General features: G+C 46.7%; 10 non-coding genes across 10 annotated transcripts; all 10 read left to right on the top strand.

Moving 5' to 3' along the window:
* The first annotated feature begins 1,687 nt into the window (after positions 1 to 1,687).
* trnal-cag (transfer RNA leucine (anticodon CAG)) lies at positions 1,688 to 1,770 on the top strand. Its single transcript has one exon. It is a non-coding gene; the product is annotated as a tRNA-Leu (tRNA).
* Positions 1,771 to 2,585: 815 nt separating this feature from the next.
* On the top strand, positions 2,586 to 2,668 carry trnal-aag (transfer RNA leucine (anticodon AAG)). Its single transcript has one exon. It is a non-coding gene; the product is annotated as a tRNA-Leu (tRNA).
* Positions 2,669 to 5,276: 2,608 nt separating this feature from the next.
* On the top strand, positions 5,277 to 5,359 carry trnal-aag (transfer RNA leucine (anticodon AAG)). The gene has a single exon. It is a non-coding gene; the product is annotated as a tRNA-Leu (tRNA).
* An 814-nt stretch (positions 5,360 to 6,173) lies between these two features.
* Positions 6,174 to 6,256, top strand: trnal-aag (transfer RNA leucine (anticodon AAG)). Its single transcript has one exon. It is a non-coding gene; the product is annotated as a tRNA-Leu (tRNA).
* Positions 6,257 to 7,070: 814 nt separating this feature from the next.
* Positions 7,071 to 7,153, top strand: trnal-aag (transfer RNA leucine (anticodon AAG)). Its single transcript has one exon. It is a non-coding gene; the product is annotated as a tRNA-Leu (tRNA).
* Positions 7,154 to 8,864: 1,711 nt separating this feature from the next.
* On the top strand, positions 8,865 to 8,947 carry trnal-cag (transfer RNA leucine (anticodon CAG)). Its single transcript has one exon. It is a non-coding gene; the product is annotated as a tRNA-Leu (tRNA).
* A 3,505-nt stretch (positions 8,948 to 12,452) lies between these two features.
* Positions 12,453 to 12,535, top strand: trnal-cag (transfer RNA leucine (anticodon CAG)). The gene has a single exon. It is a non-coding gene; the product is annotated as a tRNA-Leu (tRNA).
* Positions 12,536 to 16,041: 3,506 nt separating this feature from the next.
* On the top strand, positions 16,042 to 16,124 carry trnal-cag (transfer RNA leucine (anticodon CAG)). The gene has a single exon. It is a non-coding gene; the product is annotated as a tRNA-Leu (tRNA).
* A 3,506-nt stretch (positions 16,125 to 19,630) lies between these two features.
* On the top strand, positions 19,631 to 19,713 carry trnal-aag (transfer RNA leucine (anticodon AAG)). Its single transcript has one exon. It is a non-coding gene; the product is annotated as a tRNA-Leu (tRNA).
* An 814-nt stretch (positions 19,714 to 20,527) lies between these two features.
* Positions 20,528 to 20,610, top strand: trnal-aag (transfer RNA leucine (anticodon AAG)). The gene has a single exon. It is a non-coding gene; the product is annotated as a tRNA-Leu (tRNA).
* Positions 20,611 to 21,631: the final 1,021 nt, after the last annotated feature.

Below are 21,631 nucleotides of genomic sequence, written 5' to 3'. Positions count from 1 at the left end.
TTTTCACTGGCAAGGCAACCCAAGTTTAATCTTTGCTTAGCAATACCATGTCGTATTGCTATTCTGCCACTGCATCATCTTGTTTAAAGATTATTGTGGCCGCTTTACCTCCGAAGAGTTCTTGCTTCCAAATGCTATGCCTACTTTTTGTTTGCCTCAGGAGCCCTGTTAAACAACAGCCAAGACACTTGTTGCATGAGAATCTTCTGACCACTGCTCAACAAGCTGTGTTGTCACAACCTTCTACAGTGCTTTGGGCAGGACAGAATCATTAGCAAAAGCACATTGTTGATTATAAGGTCTTGGTTTGCACTTAACACCATAGTAAACGGGAAAGGACTTTTGACCAAAGCAACCTGGCCTCATGTTAGGCTATTTGAAGGGGGCTATTGACATTTAGGCCGAAGATGGGTGAGAGTATCAAAACAATCATCACTTGGTGGCAGGCAGCTGATAAAAGCCTATTTTCTCCCCGTCAGGGAATCGCACCCCGATCTTCCGCATGACAGGCGGAGATACTGTCCATTATACTAACGAGGAATTTCTGTGTGACTGATACAGTCGTCAGACGAAAAGACAACTATCGCCAAGGAGTGAAATAAGATTTTGGTGTCCCCTTTCAAGGTGCAGGAAAATTGCTATCACAGTCCCATCACTCAGAAGGAGAGTCTTCCATGAAGCTGCATGCCTTGTCAATATTCCCCTTCAACACGAACACAACGCAGACCCACATATTCGCTGGAATGATGCCTGGGCCCGCCGACAGTGTCGTCAAATATTCCTTTTCATAGTCAGAATGGCCGAGCGGTCTAAGGTGCTGCGTTCAGGTCGCAGTCTCCCCTGGAGGCGTGGGTTCAAATCCCACTTCTGACATTGCAGACTTCTCCTAGAGAAACATTTTCACTGGCAAGGCAACCCAAGTTTACTCCTTGCTTAGCGATACCATGTCGTATTGCTATTCTGCCACTGCATCATCTTGTTTAAAGATTATTGTGGCCGCTTTACCTCCGAAGAGTTCTTGCTTCCAAATGCTATACCTACTTTTTGTTTGCCTCAGGAGCCCTGTTAAACAACAGCCAAGACACTTGTTGCATGAGAATCTTCTGACCACTGCTCAACAAGCTGTGTTGTCACAACCTTCTACAGTGCTTTGGGCAGGACAGAATCATTAGCAAAAGCACATTGTTGATTATAAGGTCTTGGTTTGCACTTAACACCATAGTAAACGGGAAAGGGCTTTTGACCAAAGCAACCTGGCCTCATGTTAGGCTATTTGAAGGGGGCTATTGACATTTAGGCCGAAGATGGGTGAGAGTATCAAAACAATCATCACTTGGTGGCAGGCAGCTGATAAAAGCCTATTTTCTCCCCGTCAGGGAATCGCACCCCAATCTTCCGCATGACAGGCGGAGATACTGTCCATTATACTAACGAGGAATTTCTGTGTGACTGATACAGTCGTCAGACGAAAAGACAACTATCGCCAAGGAGTGAAATAAGATTTTGGTGTCCCCTTTCAAGGTGCAGGAAAATTGCTATCACAGTCCCATCACTCAGAAGGAGAGTCTTCCATGAAGCTGCATGCCTCGTCAATATTCCCCTTCAACACGAACACAACGCAGACCCACATATTCGCTGGAATGATGCCTGGGCCCGCCGACAGTGTCGTCCAATATTCCTTTTAGTAGTCAGGATGGCCGAGCGGTCTAAGGCGCTGCGTTCAGGTCGCAGTCTCCCCTGGAGGCGTGGGTTCAAATCCCACTTCTGACATTGCAGACTTCTCCTAGAGAAACATTTTCACTGGCAAGGCAACCCAAGTTTACTCCTTGCTTAGCAATACCATGTCGTATTGCTATTCTGCCACTGCATCATCTTGTTTAAAGATTATTGTGGCCGCTTTACCTCCGAAGAGTTCTTGCTTCCAAATGCTATGCCTACTTTTTGTTTGCCTCAGGAGCCCTGTTAAACAACAGCCAAGACACTTGTTGCATGAGAATCTTCTGACCACTGCTCAACAAGCTGTGTTGTCACAACCTTCTACAGTGCTTTGGGCAGGACAGAATCATTAGCAAAAGGCACATTGTTGATTATAAGGTCTTGGTTTGCACTTAACACCATAGTAAACGGGAAAGGGCTTTTGACCAAAGCAACCTGGCCTCATGTTAGGCTATTTGAAGGGGGCTATTGACATTTAGGCCGAAGATGGGTGAGAGTATCAAAACAATCATCACTTGGTGGCAGGCAGCTGATAAAAGACCAAGCTGTCCTCGTCAGGGAATCGAACCACGATCTTCCGCGTGACAGGCGGAGATACTGTCCATTATACTAACGAGGAATTTCTGTGTGCCTGACACAGTTGTCAGACGAAAAGACAACTATCGCCAAGGAGTGAAATAAGATTTTGGTGTCCCGTTTCAAGGTGCAGGAAAATTGCTATCACAGTCCCATCACTCAGAAGGAGAGTCTTCCATGAAGCTGCATGTCTCGTCAATATTCCCCTTCAACACAAACACAACGCAGACCCACATATTCGCTGGAATGATGCCTGGGCCCGCCGACAGTGTCGTCAAATATTCCTTTTAGTAGTCAGGATGGCCGAGCGGTCTAAGGCGCTGCGTTAAGGTCGCAGTCTCCCCTGGAGGCGTGGGTTCGAATCCCACTTCTGACATTGCAGACTTCTCCTAGAGAAACATTTTCACTGGCAAGGCAACCCAAGTTTAATCTTTGCTTAGCAATACCATGTCGTATTGCTATTCTGCCACTGCATCATCTTGTTTAAAGATTATTGTGGCCGCTTTACCTCCGAAGAGTTCTTGCTTCCAAATGCTATGCCTACTTTTTGTTTGCCTCAGGAGCCCTGTTAAACAACAGCCAAGACACTTGTTGCATGAGAATCTTCTGACCACTGCTCAACAAGCTGTGTTGTCACAACCTTCTACAGTGCTTTGGGCAGGACAGAATCATTAGCAAAAGCACATTGTTGATTATAAGGTCTTGGTTTGCACTTAACACCATAGTAAACGGGAAAGGGCTTTTGACCAAAGCAACCTGGCCTCATGTTAGGCTATTTGAAGGGGGCTATTGACATTTAGGCCGAAGATGGGTGAGAGTATCAAAACAATCATCACTTGGTGGCAGGCAGCTGATAAAAGACCAAGCTGTCCTCGTCAGGGAATCGAACCACGATCTTCCGCGTGACAGGCGGAGATACTGTCCATTATACTAACGAGGAATTTCTGTGTGCCTGACACAGTTGTCAGACGAAAAGACAACTATCGCCAAGGAGTGAAATAAGATTTTGGTGTCCCGTTTCAAGGTGCAGGAAAATTGCTATCACAGTCCCATCACTCAGAAGGAGAGTCTTCCATGAAGCTGCATGCCTCGTCAATATTCCCCTTCAACACAAACACAACGCAGACCCACATATTCGCTGGAATGATGCCTGGGCCCGCCGACAGTGTCGTCAAATATTCCTTTTCATAGTCAGAATGGCCGAGCGGTCTAAGGTGCTGCGTTCAGGTCGCAGTCTCCCCTGGAGGCGTGGGTTCAAATCCCACTTCTGACATTGCAGACTTCTCCTAGAGAAACATTTTCACTGGCAAGGCAACCCAAGTTTACTCCTTGCTTAGCGATACCATGTCGTATTGCTATTCTGCCACTGCATCATCTTGTTTAAAGATTATTGTGGCCGCTTTACCTCCGAAGAGTTCTTGCTTCCAAATGCTATACCTACTTTTTGTTTGCCTCAGGAGCCCTGTTAAACAACAGCCAAGACACTTGTTGCATGAGAATCTTCTGACCACTGCTCAACAAGCTGTGTTGTCACAACCTTCTACAGTGCTTTGGGCAGGACAGAATCATTAGCAAAAGCACATTGTTGATTATAAGGTCTTGGTTTGCACTTAACACCATAGTAAACGGGAAAGGACTTTTGACCAAAGCAACCTGGCCTCATGTTAGGCTATTTGAAGGGGGCTATTGACATTTAGGCCGAAGATGGGTGAGAGTATCAAAACAATCATCACTTGGTGGCAGGCAGCTGATAAAAGCCTATTTTCTCCCCGTCAGGGAATCGCACCCCGATCTTCCGCATGACAGGCGGAGATACTGTCCATTATACTAACGAGGAATTTCTGTGTGACTGATACAGTCGTCAGACGAAAAGACAACTATCGCCAAGGAGTGAAATAAGATTTTGGTGTCCCCTTTCAAGGTGCAGGAAAATTGCTATCACAGTCCCATCACTCAGAAGGAGAGTCTTCCATGAAGCTGCATGCCTTGTCAATATTCCCCTTCAACACGAACACAACGCAGACCCACATATTCGCTGGAATGATGCCTGGGCCCGCCGACAGTGTCGTCAAATATTCCTTTTCATAGTCAGAATGGCCGAGCGGTCTAAGGTGCTGCGTTCAGGTCGCAGTCTCCCCTGGAGGCGTGGGTTCAAATCCCACTTCTGACATTGCAGACTTCTCCTAGAGAAACATTTTCACTGGCAAGGCAACCCAAGTTTACTCCTTGCTTAGCGATACCATGTCGTATTGCTATTCTGCCACTGCATCATCTTGTTTAAAGATTATTGTGGCCGCTTTACCTCCGAAGAGTTCTTGCTTCCAAATGCTATACCTACTTTTTGTTTGCCTCAGGAGCCCTGTTAAACAACAGCCAAGACACTTGTTGCATGAGAATCTTCTGACCACTGCTCAACAAGCTGTGTTGTCACAACCTTCTACAGTGCTTTGGGCAGGACAGAATCATTAGCAAAAGCACATTGTTGATTATAAGGTCTTGGTTTGCACTTAACACCATAGTAAACGGGAAAGGGCTTTTGACCAAAGCAACCTGGCCTCATGTTAGGCTATTTGAAGGGGGCTATTGACATTTAGGCCGAAGATGGGTGAGAGTATCAAAACAATCATCACTTGGTGGCAGGCAGCTGATAAAAGCCTATTTTCTCCCCGTCAGGGAATCGCACCCCGATCTTCCGCATGACAGGCGGAGATACTGTCCATTATACTAACGAGGAATTTCTGTGTGACTGATACAGTCGTCAGACGAAAAGACAACTATCGCCAAGGAGTGAAATAAGATTTTGGTGTCCCCTTTCAAGGTGCAGGAAAATTGCTATCACAGTCCCATCACTCAGAAGGAGAGTCTTCCATGAAGCTGCATGCCTTGTCAATATTCCCCTTCAACACGAACACAACGCAGACCCACATATTCGCTGGAATGATGCCTGGGCCCGCCGACAGTGTCGTCAAATATTCCTTCTAGTAGTCAGGATGGCCGAGCGGTCTAAGGCGCTGCGTTAAGGTCGCAGTCTCCCCTGGAGGCGTGGGTTCAAATCCCACTTCTGACATTGCAGACTTCTCCTAGAGAAACATTTTCACTGGCAAGGCAACCCAAGTTTACTCCTTGCTTAGCAATACCATGTCGTATTGCTATTCTGCCACTGCATCATCTTGTTTAAAGATTATTGTGGCCGCTTTACCTCCGAAGAGTTCTTGCTTCCAAATGCTATGCCTACTTTTTGTTTGCCTCAGGAGCCCTGTTAAACAACAGCCAAGACACTTGTTGCATGAGAATCTTCTGACCACTGCTCAACAAGCTGTGTTGTCACAACCTTCTACAGTGCTTTGGGCAGGACAGAATCATTAGCAAAAGCACATTGTTGATTATAAGGTCTTGGTTTGCACTTAACACCATAGTAAACGGGAAAGGGCTTTTGACCAAAGCAACCTGGCCTCATGTTAGGCTATTTGAAGGGGGCTATTGACATTTAGGCCGAAGATGGGTGAGAGTATCAAAACAATCATCACTTGGTGGCAGGCAGCTGATAAAAGCCTATTTTCTCCCCGTCAGGGAATCGAACCCCGATCTTCCGCGTGACAGGCGGAGATACTGTCCATTATACTAACGAGGAATTTCTGTGTGCCTGACACAGTTGTCAGACGAAAAGACAACTATCGCCAAGGAGTGAAATAAGATTTTGGTGTCCCGTTTCAAGGTGCAGGAAAATTGCTATCACAGTCCCATCACTCAGAAGGAGAGTCTTCCATGAAGCTGCATGTCTCGTCAATATTCCCCTTCAACACAAACACAACGCAGACCCACATATTCGCTGGAATGATGCCTGGGCCCGCCGACAGTGTCGTCAAATATTCCTTTTAGTAGTCAGGATGGCCGAGCGGTCTAAGGCGCTGCGTTAAGGTCGCAGTCTCCCCTGGAGGCGTGGGTTCGAATCCCACTTCTGACATTGCAGACTTCTCCTAGAGAAACATTTTCACTGGCAAGGCAACCCAAGTTTAATCTTTGCTTAGCAATACCATGTCGTATTGCTATTCTGCCACTGCATCATCTTGTTTAAAGATTATTGTGGCCGCTTTACCTCCGAAGAGTTCTTGCTTCCAAATGCTATGCCTACTTTTTGTTTGCCTCAGGAGCCCTGTTAAACAACAGCCAAGACACTTGTTGCATGAGAATCTTCTGACCACTGCTCAACAAGCTGTGTTGTCACAACCTTCTACAGTGCTTTGGGCAGGACAGAATCATTAGCAAAAGCACATTGTTGATTATAAGGTCTTGGTTTGCACTTAACACCATAGTAAACGGGAAAGGGCTTTTGACCAAAGCAACCTGGCCTCATGTTAGGCTATTTGAAGGGGGCTATTGACATTTAGGCCGAAGATGGGTGAGAGTATCAAAACAATCATCACTTGGTGGCAGGCAGCTGATAAAAGACCAAGCTGTCCTCGTCAGGGAATCGAACCACGATCTTCCGCGTGACAGGCGGAGATACTGTCCATTATACTAACGAGGAATTTCTGTGTGCCTGACACAGTTGTCAGACGAAAAGACAACTATCGCCAAGGAGTGAAATAAGATTTTGGTGTCCCGTTTCAAGGTGCAGGAAAATTGCTATCACAGTCCCATCACTCAGAAGGAGAGTCTTCCATGAAGCTGCATGTCTCGTCAATATTCCCCTTCAACACAAACACAACGCAGACCCACATATTCGCTGGAATGATGCCTGGGCCCGCCGACAGTGTCGTCAAATATTCCTTTTAGTAGTCAGGATGGCCGAGCGGTCTAAGGCGCTGCGTTAAGGTCGCAGTCTCCCCTGGAGGCGTGGGTTCGAATCCCACTTCTGACATTGCAGACTTCTCCTAGAGAAACATTTTCACTGGCAAGGCAACCCAAGTTTAATCTTTGCTTAGCAATACCATGTCGTATTGCTATTCTGCCACTGCATCATCTTGTTTAAAGATTATTGTGGCCGCTTTACCTCCGAAGAGTTCTTGCTTCCAAATGCTATGCCTACTTTTTGTTTGCCTCAGGAGCCCTGTTAAACAACAGCCAAGACACTTGTTGCATGAGAATCTTCTGACCACTGCTCAACAAGCTGTGTTGTCACAACCTTCTACAGTGCTTTGGGCAGGACAGAATCATTAGCAAAAGCACATTGTTGATTATAAGGTCTTGGTTTGCACTTAACACCATAGTAAACGGGAAAGGGCTTTTGACCAAAGCAACCTGGCCTCATGTTAGGCTATTTGAAGGGGGCTATTGACATTTAGGCCGAAGATGGGTGAGAGTATCAAAACAATCATCACTTGGTGGCAGGCAGCTGATAAAAGACCAAGCTGTCCTCGTCAGGGAATCGAACCACGATCTTCCGCGTGACAGGCGGAGATACTGTCCATTATACTAACGAGGAATTTCTGTGTGCCTGACACAGTTGTCAGACGAAAAGACAACTATCGCCAAGGAGTGAAATAAGATTTTGGTGTCCCGTTTCAAGGTGCAGGAAAATTGCTATCACAGTCCCATCACTCAGAAGGAGAGTCTTCCATGAAGCTGCATGCCTCGTCAATATTCCCCTTCAACACAAACACAACGCAGACCCACATATTCGCTGGAATGATGCCTGGGCCCGCCGACAGTGTCGTCAAATATTCCTTTTCATAGTCAGAATGGCCGAGCGGTCTAAGGTGCTGCGTTCAGGTCGCAGTCTCCCCTGGAGGCGTGGGTTCAAATCCCACTTCTGACATTGCAGACTTCTCCTAGAGAAACATTTTCACTGGCAAGGCAACCCAAGTTTACTCCTTGCTTAGCGATACCATGTCGTATTGCTATTCTGCCACTGCATCATCTTGTTTAAAGATTATTGTGGCCGCTTTACCTCCGAAGAGTTCTTGCTTCCAAATGCTATACCTACTTTTTGTTTGCCTCAGGAGCCCTGTTAAACAACAGCCAAGACACTTGTTGCATGAGAATCTTCTGACCACTGCTCAACAAGCTGTGTTGTCACAACCTTCTACAGTGCTTTGGGCAGGACAGAATCATTAGCAAAAGCACATTGTTGATTATAAGGTCTTGGTTTGCACTTAACACCATAGTAAACGGGAAAGGACTTTTGACCAAAGCAACCTGGCCTCATGTTAGGCTATTTGAAGGGGGCTATTGACATTTAGGCCGAAGATGGGTGAGAGTATCAAAACAATCATCACTTGGTGGCAGGCAGCTGATAAAAGCCTATTTTCTCCCCGTCAGGGAATCGCACCCCGATCTTCCGCATGACAGGCGGAGATACTGTCCATTATACTAACGAGGAATTTCTGTGTGACTGATACAGTCGTCAGACGAAAAGACAACTATCGCCAAGGAGTGAAATAAGATTTTGGTGTCCCCTTTCAAGGTGCAGGAAAATTGCTATCACAGTCCCATCACTCAGAAGGAGAGTCTTCCATGAAGCTGCATGCCTTGTCAATATTCCCCTTCAACACGAACACAACGCAGACCCACATATTCGCTGGAATGATGCCTGGGCCCGCCGACAGTGTCGTCCAATATTCCTTTTAGTAGTCAGGATGGCCGAGCGGTCTAAGGCGCTGCGTTCAGGTCGCAGTCTCCCCTGGAGGCGTGGGTTCAAATCCCACTTCTGACATTGCAGACTTCTCCTAGAGAAACATTTTCACTGGCAAGGCAACCCAAGTTTACTCCTTGCTTAGCAATACCATGTCGTATTGCTATTCTGCCACTGCATCATCTTGTTTAAAGATTATTGTGGCCGCTTTACCTCCGAAGAGTTCTTGCTTCCAAATGCTATGCCTACTTTTTGTTTGCCTCAGGAGCCCTGTTAAACAACAGCCAAGACACTTGTTGCATGAGAATCTTCTGACCACTGCTCAACAAGCTGTGTTGTCACAACCTTCTACAGTGCTTTGGGCAGGACAGAATCATTAGCAAAAGGCACATTGTTGATTATAAGGTCTTGGTTTGCACTTAACACCATAGTAAACGGGAAAGGGCTTTTGACCAAAGCAACCTGGCCTCATGTTAGGCTATTTGAAGGGGGCTATTGACATTTAGGCCGAAGATGGGTGAGAGTATCAAAGCAATCATCACTTGGTGGCAGGCAGCTGATAAAAGACCAAGCTCTCCCCGTCGGGGAATCAAACCCCGATCTTCCGCGTGACAGGCGGAGATACTGTCCATTATACTAACGAGGAATTTCTGTGTGACTGACACAGTCGTCAGACGAAAAGACAACTATCGCCAAGGAGTGAAATAAGATTTTGGTGTCCCCTTTCAAGGTGCAGGAAAATTGCTATCGCAGTCCCATCACTCAGAAGGAGAGTCTTCCATGAAGCTGCATGCCTCGTCAATATTCCCCTTCAACACGAACACAACGCAGACCCACATATTCGCTGGAATGATGCCTGGGCCCGCCGACAGTGTCGTCCAATATTCCTTTTACTAGTCAGGATGGCCGAGCGGTCTAAGGCGCTGCGTTCAGGTCGCAGTCTACCCTGGAGGCGTGGGTTCAAATCCCACTTCTGTCATTGCAGACTTCTCCTAGAGAAACATTTTCACTGGCAAGGCAACCCAAATTTACTCCTTGCTTAGCAATACCATGTCGTATTGCTATTCTGCCACTGCATCATCTTGTTTAAAGATTATTGTGGCCGCTTTACTTCCGAACAGTTTTTGCTTCCAAATGCTATGCCTACTTTTTGTTTGCCTCAGGAGCCCTGTTAAACAACAGCCAAGACACTTGTTGCATGAGAATCTTCTGACCACTGCTCAACAAGCTGTGTTGTCAAAACCTTCTACAGTGCTTTGGGCAGGACAGAATCATTAGCAAAAGGCACATTGTTGATTATAAGGTCTTGGTTTGCACTTAACACCATAGTAAACGGGAAAGGGCTTTTGACCAAAGCAACCTGGCCTCATGTTAGGCTATTTGAAGGGGGCTATTGACAGTTAGGCCGAAGATGGGTGAGAGTATCAAAACAATCATCACTTGGTGGCAGGCAGCTGATAAAAGACCAAGCTCTCCCCGTCGTGGAATCGAACCCCGATCTTCCGCGTGACAGGCAGAGATACTGTCCATTATACTAACGAGGAATTTCTGTGTCTGACACAGTCGTCAGACGAAAAGACAACTATCGCCAAGGAGTGAAATAAGATTTTGGTGTCCCGTTTCAAGGTGCAGGAAAATTGCTATCACAGTCCCATTACTCAGAAGGAGAGTCTTCCATGAAGCTGCATGCCTCGTCAATATTCCCCTTCAACACAAACACAACGCAGACCCACATATTCGCTGGAATGATGCCTGGGCCCGCCGACAGTGTCGTCAAATATTCCTTTTCATAGTCAGGATGGCCGAGCGGTCTAAGGCGCTGCGTTAAGGTGGCAGTCTCCCCTGGAGGCGTGGGTTCAAATCCCACTTCTGACATTGCAGACTTCTCCTAGAGAAACATTTTCACTGGCAAGGCAACCCAAGTTTACTCCTTGCTTAGCAATACCATGTCGTATTGCTATTCTGCCACTGCATCATCTTGTTTAAAGATTATTGTGGCCGCTTTACCTCCGAAGAGTTCTTGCTTCCAAATGCTATGCCTACTCTTTGTTTGCCTCAGGAGCCCTGTTACACAACAGCCAAGACACTTGTTGCATGAGAATCTTCTGACCACTGCTCAACAAGCTGTGTTGTCACAACCTTCTACAGTGCTTTGGGCAGGACAGAATCATTAGCAAAAGCACATTGTTGATTATAAGGTCTTGGTTTGCACTTAACACCATAGTAAACGGGAAAGGGCTTTTGACCAAAGCAACCTGGCCTCATGTTAGGCTATTTGAAGGGGGCTATTGACATTTAGGCCGAAGATGGGTGAGAGTATCAAAACAATCATCACTTGGTGGCAGGCAGCTGATAAAAGACCAAGCTGTCCTCGTCAGGGAATCGAACCACGATCTTCCGCGTGACAGGCGGAGATACTGTCCATTATACTAACGAGGAATTTCTGTGTGCCTGACACAGTTGTCAGACGAAAAGACAACTATCGCCAAGGAGTGAAATAAGATTTTGGTGTCCCGTTTCAAGGTGCAGGAAAATTGCTATCACAGTCCCATCACTCAGAAGGAGAGTCTTCCATGAAGCTGCATGCCTCGTCAATATTCCCCTTCAACACAAACACAACGCAGACCCACATATTCGCTGGAATGATGCCTGGGCCCGCCGACAGTGTCGTCAAATATTCCTTTTCATAGTCAGAATGGCCGAGCGGTCTAAGGTGCTGCGTTCAGGTCGCAGTCTCCCCTGGAGGCGTGGGTTCAAATCCCACTTCTGACATTGCAGACTTCTCCTAGAGAAACATTTTCACTGGCAAGGCAACCCAAGTTTACTCCTTGCTTAGCGATACCATGTCGTATTGCTATTCTGCCACTGCATCATCTTGTTTAAAGATTATTGTGGCCGCTTTACCTCCGAAGAGTTCTTGCTTCCAAATGCTATACCTACTTTTTGTTTGCCTCAGGAGCCCTGTTAAACAACAGCCAAGACACTTGTTGCATGAGAATCTTCTGACCACTGCTCAACAAGCTGTGTTGTCACAACCTTCTACAGTGCTTTGGGCAGGACAGAATCATTAGCAAAAGCACATTGTTGATTATAAGGTCTTGGTTTGCACTTAACACCATAGTAAACGGGAAAGGACTTTTGACCAAAGCAACCTGGCCTCATGTTAGGCTATTTGAAGGGGGCTATTGACATTTAGGCCGAAGATGGGTGAGAGTATCAAAACAATCATCACTTGGTGGCAGGCAGCTGATAAAAGCCTATTTTCTCCCCGTCAGGGAATCGCACCCCGATCTTCCGCATGACAGGCGGAGATACTGTCCATTATACTAACGAGGAATTTCTGTGTGACTGATACAGTCGTCAGACGAAAAGACAACTATCGCCAAGGAGTGAAATAAGATTTTGGTGTCCCCTTTCAAGGTGCAGGAAAATTGCTATCACAGTCCCATCACTCAGAAGGAGAGTCTTCCATGAAGCTGCATGCCTTGTCAATATTCCCCTTCAACACGAACACAACGCAGACCCACATATTCGCTGGAATGATGCCTGGGCCCGCCGACAGTGTCGTCCAATATTCCTTTTAGTAGTCAGGATGGCCGAGCGGTCTAAGGCGCTGCGTTCAGGTCGCAGTCTCCCCTGGAGGCGTGGGTTCAAATCCCACTTCTGACATTGCAGACTTCTCCTAGAGAAACATTTTCACTGGCAAGGCAACCCAAGTTTACTCCTTGCTTAGCAATACCATGTCGTATTGCTATTCTGCCACTGCATCATCTTGTTTAAAGATTATTGTGGCCGCTTTACCTCCGAAGAGTTCTTGCTTCCAAATGCTATGCCTACTTTTTGTTTGCCTCAGGAGCCCTGTTAAACAACAGCCAAGACACTTGTTGCATGAGAATCTTCTGACCACTGCTCAACAAGCTGTGTTGTCACAACCTTCTACAGTGCTTTGGGCAGGACAGAATCATTAGCAAAAGGCACATTGTTGATTATAAGGTCTTGGTTTGCACTTAACACCATAGTAAACGGGAAAGGGCTTTTGACCAAAGCAACCTGGCCTCATGTTAGGCTATTTGAAGGGGGCTATTGACATTTAGGCCGAAGATGGGTGAGAGTATCAAAGCAATCATCACTTGGTGGCAGGCAGCTGATAAAAGACCAAGCTCTCCCCGTCGGGGAATCAAACCCCGATCTTCCGCGTGACAGGCGGAGATACTGTCCATTATACTAACGAGGAATTTCTGTGTGACTGACACAGTCGTCAGACGAAAAGACAACTATCGCCAAGGAGTGAAATAAGATTTTGGTGTCCCCTTTCAAGGTGCAGGAAAATTGCTATCGCAGTCCCATCACTCAGAAGGAGAGTCTTCCATGAAGCTGCATGCCTCGTCAATATTCCCCTTCAACACGAACACAACGCAGACCCACATATTCGCTGGAATGATGCCTGGGCCCGCCGACAGTGTCGTCCAATATTCCTTTTACTAGTCAGGATGGCCGAGCGGTCTAAGGCGCTGCGTTCAGGTCGCAGTCTACCCTGGAGGCGTGGGTTCAAATCCCACTTCTGTCATTGCAGACTTCTCCTAGAGAAACATTTTCACTGGCAAGGCAACCCAAATTTACTCCTTGCTTAGCAATACCATGTCGTATTGCTATTCTGCCACTGCATCATCTTGTTTAAAGATTATTGTGGCCGCTTTACTTCCGAACAGTTTTTGCTTCCAAATGCTATGCCTACTTTTTGTTTGCCTCAGGAGCCCTGTTAAACAACAGCCAAGACACTTGTTGCATGAGAATCTTCTGACCACTGCTCAACAAGCTGTGTTGTCAAAACCTTCTACAGTGCTTTGGGCAGGACAGAATCATTAGCAAAAGGCACATTGTTGATTATAAGGTCTTGGTTTGCACTTAACACCATAGTAAACGGGAAAGGGCTTTTGACCAAAGCAACCTGGCCTCATGTTAGGCTATTTGAAGGGGGCTATTGACAGTTAGGCCGAAGATGGGTGAGAGTATCAAAACAATCATCACTTGGTGGCAGGCAGCTGATAAAAGACCAAGCTCTCCCCGTCGTGGAATCGAACCCCGATCTTCCGCGTGACAGGCAGAGATACTGTCCATTATACTAACGAGGAATTTCTGTGTCTGACACAGTCGTCAGACGAAAAGACAACTATCGCCAAGGAGTGAAATAAGATTTTGGTGTCCCGTTTCAAGGTGCAGGAAAATTGCTATCACAGTCCCATTACTCAGAAGGAGAGTCTTCCATGAAGCTGCATGCCTCGTCAATATTCCCCTTCAACACAAACACAACGCAGACCCACATATTCGCTGGAATGATGCCTGGGCCCGCCGACAGTGTCGTCAAATATTCCTTTTCATAGTCAGGATGGCCGAGCGGTCTAAGGCGCTGCGTTAAGGTGGCAGTCTCCCCTGGAGGCGTGGGTTCAAATCCCACTTCTGACATTGCAGACTTCTCCTAGAGAAACATTTTCACTGGCAAGGCAACCCAAGTTTACTCCTTGCTTAGCAATACCATGTCGTATTGCTATTCTGCCACTGCATCATCTTGTTTAAAGATTATTGTGGCCGCTTTACCTCCGAAGAGTTCTTGCTTCCAAATGCTATGCCTACTCTTTGTTTGCCTCAGGAGCCCTGTTACACAACAGCCAAGACACTTGTTGCATGAGAATCTTCTGACCACTGCTCAACAAGCTGTGTTGTCACAACCTTCTACAGTGCTTTGGGCAGGACAGAATCATTAGCAAAAGGCACATTGTTGATTATAAGGTCTTGGTTTGCACGTAACACCATAGTAAACGGGAAAGGGCTTTTGACCAAAGCAACCTGGCCTCATGTTAGGCTATTTGAAGGGGGCTATTGACATTTAGGCCGAAGATTTGTGAGAGTATCAAAACAATCATCACTTGGTGGCAGGCAGCTGATAAAAGACCAAGCTCTCCCCGTCGGGGAATCGAACCCCAATCTTCCGCGTGACAGGCAGAGATACTGTCCATTATACTAACAAGGAATTTCTGTGTGCCTGACACAGTCGTCAGACGAAAAGACAACTATCGCCAAGGAGTGAAATAAGATTTTGGTGTCCCGTTTCAAGGTGCAGGAAAATTGCTATCACAGTCCCATTACTCAGAAGGAGAGTCTTCCATGAAGCTGCATGCCTCGTCAATATTCCCCTTCAACACGAACACAACGCAGACCCACATATTCGCTGGAATGATGCCTGGGCCCGCCGACAGTGTCGTCCAATATTCCTTTTATTAGTCAGGATGGCCGAGCAGTCTAAGGAGCTGCGTTCAGGTCGCAGTCTCCCCTGGAGGTGTGGGTTCAAATCCCACTTCTGACATTGCAGACTTCTCCTAGAGAAACATTTTCACTGGCAAGGCAACCCAAGTTTACTCCTTGCTTAGCAATACCATGTCGTATTGCTATTCTGCCACTGCATCATCTTGTTTAAAGATTATTGTGGCCGCTTTACCTCCGAAGAGTTCTTGCTTCCAAATGCTATGCCTACTTTTTGTTTGCCTCAGGAGCCCTGTTAAACAACAGCCAAGACACTTGTTGCATGAGAATCTTCTGACCACTGCTCAACAAGCTGTGTTGTCACAACCTTCTACAGTGCTTTGGGCAGGACAGAATCATTAGCAAAAGCACATTGTTGATTATAAGGTCTTGGTTTGCACTTAACACCATAGTAAACGGGAAAGGGCTTTTGACCAAAGCAACCTGGCCTCATGTTAGGCTATTTGAAGGGGGCTATTGACATTTAGGCCGAAGATGGGTGAGAGTATCAAAACAATCATCACTTGGTGGCAGGCAGCTGATAAAAGACCAAGCTCTCCCCGTCGGGGAATCGAACCCCGATTTTCCGCGTGACAGGCGGAGATACTGTCCATTATACTAACGAGGAATTTCTGTGTGCCTGACACAGTCGTCAGACGAAAAGACAACTATCGCCAAGGAGTGAAATAAGATTTTGGTGTCCCGTTTCAAGGTGCAGGAAAATTGCTATCACAGTCCCATTACTCAGAAGGAGAGTCTTCCATGAAGCTGCATGCCTCGTCAATATTCCCCTTCAACACGAACACAACGCAGACCCACATATTCGCTGGAATGATGCCTGGGCCCGCCGACAGTGTCGTCCAATATTCCTTTTAGTAGTCAGGATGGCCGAGCGGTCTAAGGCGCTGCGTTCAGGTCGCAGTCTCCCCTGGAGGCGTGGGTTCAAATCCCACTTCTGACATTGCAGACTTCTCCTAGAGAAACATTTTCACTGGCAAGGCAACCCAAGTTTACTCCTTGCTTAGCAATACCATGTCGTATTGCTATTCTGCCACTGCATCATCTTGTTTAAAGATTATTGTGGCCGCTTTACCTCCGAAGAGTTCTTGCTTCCAAATGCTATGCCTACTTTTTGTTTGCCTCAGGAGCCCTGTTAAACAACAGCCAAGACACTTGTTGCATGAGAATCTTCTGACCACTGCTCAACAAGCTGTGTTGTCACAACCTTCTACAGTGCTATGGGCAGGACAGAATCATTAGCAAAAGGCACATTGTTGATTATAAGGTCTTGGTTTGCACTTAACACCATAGTAAACGGGAAAGGGCTTTTGACCAAAGCAACCTGGCCTCATGTTAGGCTATTTGAAGGGGGCTATTGACATTTAGGCCGAAGATGGGTGAGAGTATCAAAGCAATCATCACTTGGTGGCAGGCAGCTGATAAAAGACCAAGCTCTCCCCGTCGGGGAATCAAACCCCGATCTTCCGCGTGACAGGCGGAGATACTGTCCATTATACTAACGAGGAATTTCTGTGTGACTGACACAGTCGTCAGACGAAAAGACAACTATCGCCAAGGAGTGAAATAAGATTTTGGTGTCCCCTTTCAAGGTGCAGGAAAATTGCTATCGCAGTCCCATCACTCAGAAGGAGAGTCTTCCATGAAGCTGCATGCCTCGTCAATATTCCCCTTCAACACAAACACAACGCAGACCCACATATTCGCTGGAATGATGCCTGGGCCCGCCGACAGTGTCGTCAAATATTCCTTTTCGTAGTCAGGATGGCCGAGCGGTCTAAGGAGCTGCGTTCAGGTCGCAGTCTCCCCTGGAGGCGTGGGTTCAAATCCCACTTCTGACATTGCAGACTTCTCCTAGAGAAACATTTTCACTGGCAAGGCAACCCAAGTTTACTCCTTGCTTAGCAATACCATGTCGTATTGCTATTCTGCCACTGCATCATCTTGTTTAAAGATTATTGTGGCCGCTTTACCTCCGAAGAGTTCTTGCTTCCAAATGCTATGCCTACTTTTTGTTTGCCTCAGGAGCCCTGTTAAACAACAGCCAAGACACTTGTTGCATGAGAATCTTCTGACCACTGCTCAACAAGCTGTGTTGTCACAACCTTCTACAGTGCTTTGGGCAGGACAGAATCATTAGCAAAAGCACATTGTTGATTATAAGGTCTTGGTTTGCACTTAACACCATAGTAAACGGGAAAGGGCTTTTGACCAAAGCAACCTGGCCTCATGTTAGGCTATTTGAAGGGGGCTATTGACATTTAGGCCGAAGATGGGTGAGAGTATCAAAACAATCATCACTTGGTGGCAGGCAGCTGATAAAAGACCAAGCTGTCCTCGTCAGGGAATCGAACCACGATCTTCCGCGTGACAGGCGGAGATACTGTCCATTATACTAACGAGGAATTTCTGTGTGCCTGACACAGTTGTCAGACGAAAAGACAACTATCGCCAAGGAGTGAAATAAGATTTTGGTGTCCCGTTTCAAGGTGCAGGAAAATTGCTATCACAGTCCCATCACTCAGAAGGAGAGTCTTCCATGAAGCTGCATGCCTCGTCAATATTCCCCTTCAACACAAACACAACGCAGACCCACATATTCGCTGGAATGATGCCTGGGCCCGCCGACAGTGTCGTCAAATATTCCTTTTCATAGTCAGAATGGCCGAGCGGTCTAAGGTGCTGCGTTCAGGTCGCAGTCTCCCCTGGAGGCGTGGGTTCAAATCCCACTTCTGACATTGCAGACTTCTCCTAGAGAAACATTTTCACTGGCAAGGCAACCCAAGTTTACTCCTTGCTTAGCGATACCATGTCGTATTGCTATTCTGCCACTGCATCATCTTGTTTAAAGATTATTGTGGCCGCTTTACCTCCGAAGAGTTCTTGCTTCCAAATGCTATACCTACTTTTTGTTTGCCTCAGGAGCCCTGTTAAACAACAGCCAAGACACTTGTTGCATGAGAATCTTCTGACCACTGCTCAACAAGCTGTGTTGTCACAACCTTCTACAGTGCTTTGGGCAGGACAGAATCATTAGCAAAAGCACATTGTTGATTATAAGGTCTTGGTTTGCACTTAACACCATAGTAAACGGGAAAGGACTTTTGACCAAAGCAACCTGGCCTCATGTTAGGCTATTTGAAGGGGGCTATTGACATTTAGGCCGAAGATGGGTGAGAGTATCAAAACAATCATCACTTGGTGGCAGGCAGCTGATAAAAGCCTATTTTCTCCCCGTCAGGGAATCTCACCCCGATCTTCCGCATGACAGGCGGAGATACTGTCCATTATACTAACGAGGAATTTCTGTGTGACTGATACAGTCGTCAGACGAAAAGACAACTATCGCCAAGGAGTGAAATAAGATTTTGGTGTCCCCTTTCAAGGTGCAGGAAAATTGCTATCACAGTCCCATCACTCAGAAGGAGAGTCTTCCATGAAGCTGCATGCCTTGTCAATATTCCCCTTCAACACGAACACAACGCAGACCCACATATTCGCTGGAATGATGCCTGGGCCCGCCGACAGTGTCGTCAAATATTCCTTTTCATAGTCAGAATGGCCGAGCGGTCTAAGGTGCTGCGTTCAGGTCGCAGTCTCCCCTGGAGGCGTGGGTTCAAATCCCACTTCTGACATTGCAGACTTCTCCTAGAGAAACATTTTCACTGGCAAGGCAACCCAAGTTTACTCCTTGCTTAGCGATACCATGTCGTATTGCTATTCTGCCACTGCATCATCTTGTTTAAAGATTATTGTGGCCGCTTTACCTCCGAAGAGTTCTTGCTTCCAAATGCTATACCTACTTTTTGTTTGCCTCAGGAGCCCTGTTAAACAACAGCCAAGACACTTGTTGCATGAGAATCTTCTGACCACTGCTCAACAAGCTGTGTTGTCACAACCTTCTACAGTGCTTTGGGCAGGACAGAATCATTAGCAAAAGCACATTGTTGATTATAAGGTCTTGGTTTGCACTTAACACCATAGTAAACGGGAAAGGGCTTTTGACCAAAGCAACCTGGCCTCATGTTAGGCTATTTGAAGGGGGCTATTGACATTTAGGCCGAAGATGGGTGAGAGTATCAAAACAATCATCACTTGGTGGCAGGCAGCTGATAAAAGCCTATTTTCTCCCCGTCAGGGAATCGCACCCCGATCTTCCGCATGACAGGCGGAGATACTGTCCATTATACTAACGAGGAATTTCTGTGTGACTGATACAGTCGTCAGACGAAAAGACAACTATCGCCAAGGAGTGAAATAAGATTTTGGTGTCCCCTTTCAAGGTGCAGGAAAATTGCTATCACAGTCCCATCACTCAGAAGGAGAGTCTTCCATGAAGCTGCATGCCTTGTCAATATTCCCGTTCAACACGAACACAACGCAGACCCACATATTCGCTGGAATGATGCCTGGGCCCGCCGACAGTGTCGTCAAATATTCCTTCTAGTAGTCAGGATGGCCGAGCGGTCTAAGGCGCTGCGTTAAGGTCGCAGTCTCCCCTGGAGGCGTGGGTTCAAATCCCACTTCTGACATTGCAGACTTCTCCTAGAGAAACATTTTCACTGGCAAGGCAACCCAAGTTTACTCCTTGCTTAGCAATACCATGTCGTATTGCTATTCTGCCACTGCATCATCTTGTTTAAAGATTATTGTGGCCGCTTTACCTCCGAAGAGTTCTTGCTTCCAAATGCTATGCCTACTTTTTGTTTGCCTCAGGAGCCCTGTTAAACAACAGCCAAGACACTTGTTGCATGAGAATCTTCTGACCACTGCTCAACAAGCTGTGTTGTCACAACCTTCTACAGTGCTTTGGGCAGGACAGAATCATTAGCAAAAGCACATTGTTGATTATAAGGTCTTGGTTTGCACTTAACACCATAGTAAACGGGAAAGGGCTTTTGACCAAAGCAACCTGGCCTCATGTTAGGCTATTTGAAGGGGGCTATTGACATTTAGGCCGAAGATGGGTGAGAGTATCAAAACAATCATCACTTGGTGGCAGGCAGCTGATAAAAGCCTATTTTCTCCCCGTCAGGGAATCGAACCCCGATCTTCCGCGTGACAGGCGGAGATACTGTCCATTATACTAACGAGGAATTTCTGTGTGCCTGACACAGTTGTCAGACGAAAAGACAACTATCGCCAAGGAGTGAAATAAGATTTTGGTGTCCCGTTTCAAGGTGCAGGAAAATTGCTATCACAGTCCCATCACTCAGAAGGAGAGTCTTCCATGAAGCTGCATGTCTCGTCAATATTCCCCTTCAACACAAACACAACGCAGACCCACATATTCGCTGGAATGATGCCTGGGCCCGCCGACAGTGTCGTCAAATATTCCTTTTAGTAGTCAGGATGGCCGAGCGGTCTAAGGCGCTGCGTTAAGGTCGCAGTCTCCCCTGGAGGCGTGGGTTCGAATCCCACTTCTGACATTGCAGACTTCTCCTAGAGAAACATTTTCACTGGCAAGGCAACCCAAGTTTAATCTTTGCTTAGCAATACCATGTCGTATTGCTATTCTGCCACTGCATCATCTTGTTTAAAGATTATTGTGGCCGCTTTACCTCCGAAGAGTTCTTGCTTCCAAATGCTATGCCTACTTTTTGTTTGCCTCAGGAGCCCTGTTAAACAACAGCCAAGACACTTGTTGCATGAGAATCTTCTGACCACTGCTCAACAAGCTGTGTTGTCACAACCTTCTACAGTGCTTTGGGCAGGACAGAATCATTAGCAAAAGCACATTGTTGATTATAAGGTCTTGGTTTGCACTTAACACCATAGTAAACGGGAAAGGGCTTTTGACCAAAGCAACCTGGCCTCATGTTAGGCTATTTGAAGGGGGCTATTGACATTTAGGCCGAAGATGGGTGAGAGTATCAAAACAATCATCACTTGGTGGCAGGCAGCTGATAAAAGACCAAGCTGTCCTCGTCAGGGAATCGAACCACGATCTTCCGCGTGACAGGCGGAGATACTGTCCATTATACTAACGAGGAATTTCTGTGTGCCTGACACAGTTGTCAGACGAAAAGACAACTATCGCCAAGGAGTGAAATAAGATTTTGGTGTCCCGTTTCAAGGTGCAGGAAAATTGCTATCACAGTCCCATCACTCAGAAGGAGAGTCTTCCATGAAGCTGCATGCCTCGTCAATATTCCCCTTCAACACAAACACAACGCAGACCCACATATTCGCTGGAATGATGCCTGGGCCCGCCGACAGTGTCGTCAAATATTCCTTTTCATAGTCAGAATGGCCGAGCGGTCTAAGGTGCTGCGTTCAGGTCGCAGTCTCCCCTGGAGGCGTGGGTTCAAATCCCACTTCTGACATTGCAGACTTCTCCTAGAGAAACATTTTCACTGGCAAGGCAACCCAAGTTTACTCCTTGCTTAGCGATACCATGTCGTATTGCTATTCTGCCACTGCATCATCTTGTTTAAAGATTATTGTGGC

Source organism: Odontesthes bonariensis, chromosome 5 (assembly GCF_027942865.1).
Source record: "Odontesthes bonariensis isolate fOdoBon6 chromosome 5, fOdoBon6.hap1, whole genome shotgun sequence".
Taxonomy (NCBI): domain Eukaryota; kingdom Metazoa; phylum Chordata; class Actinopteri; order Atheriniformes; family Atherinopsidae; genus Odontesthes; species Odontesthes bonariensis.
Note: the sequence above shows the minus strand (reverse complement) of the source record. Positions and strands in the feature narration are given on the sequence as shown.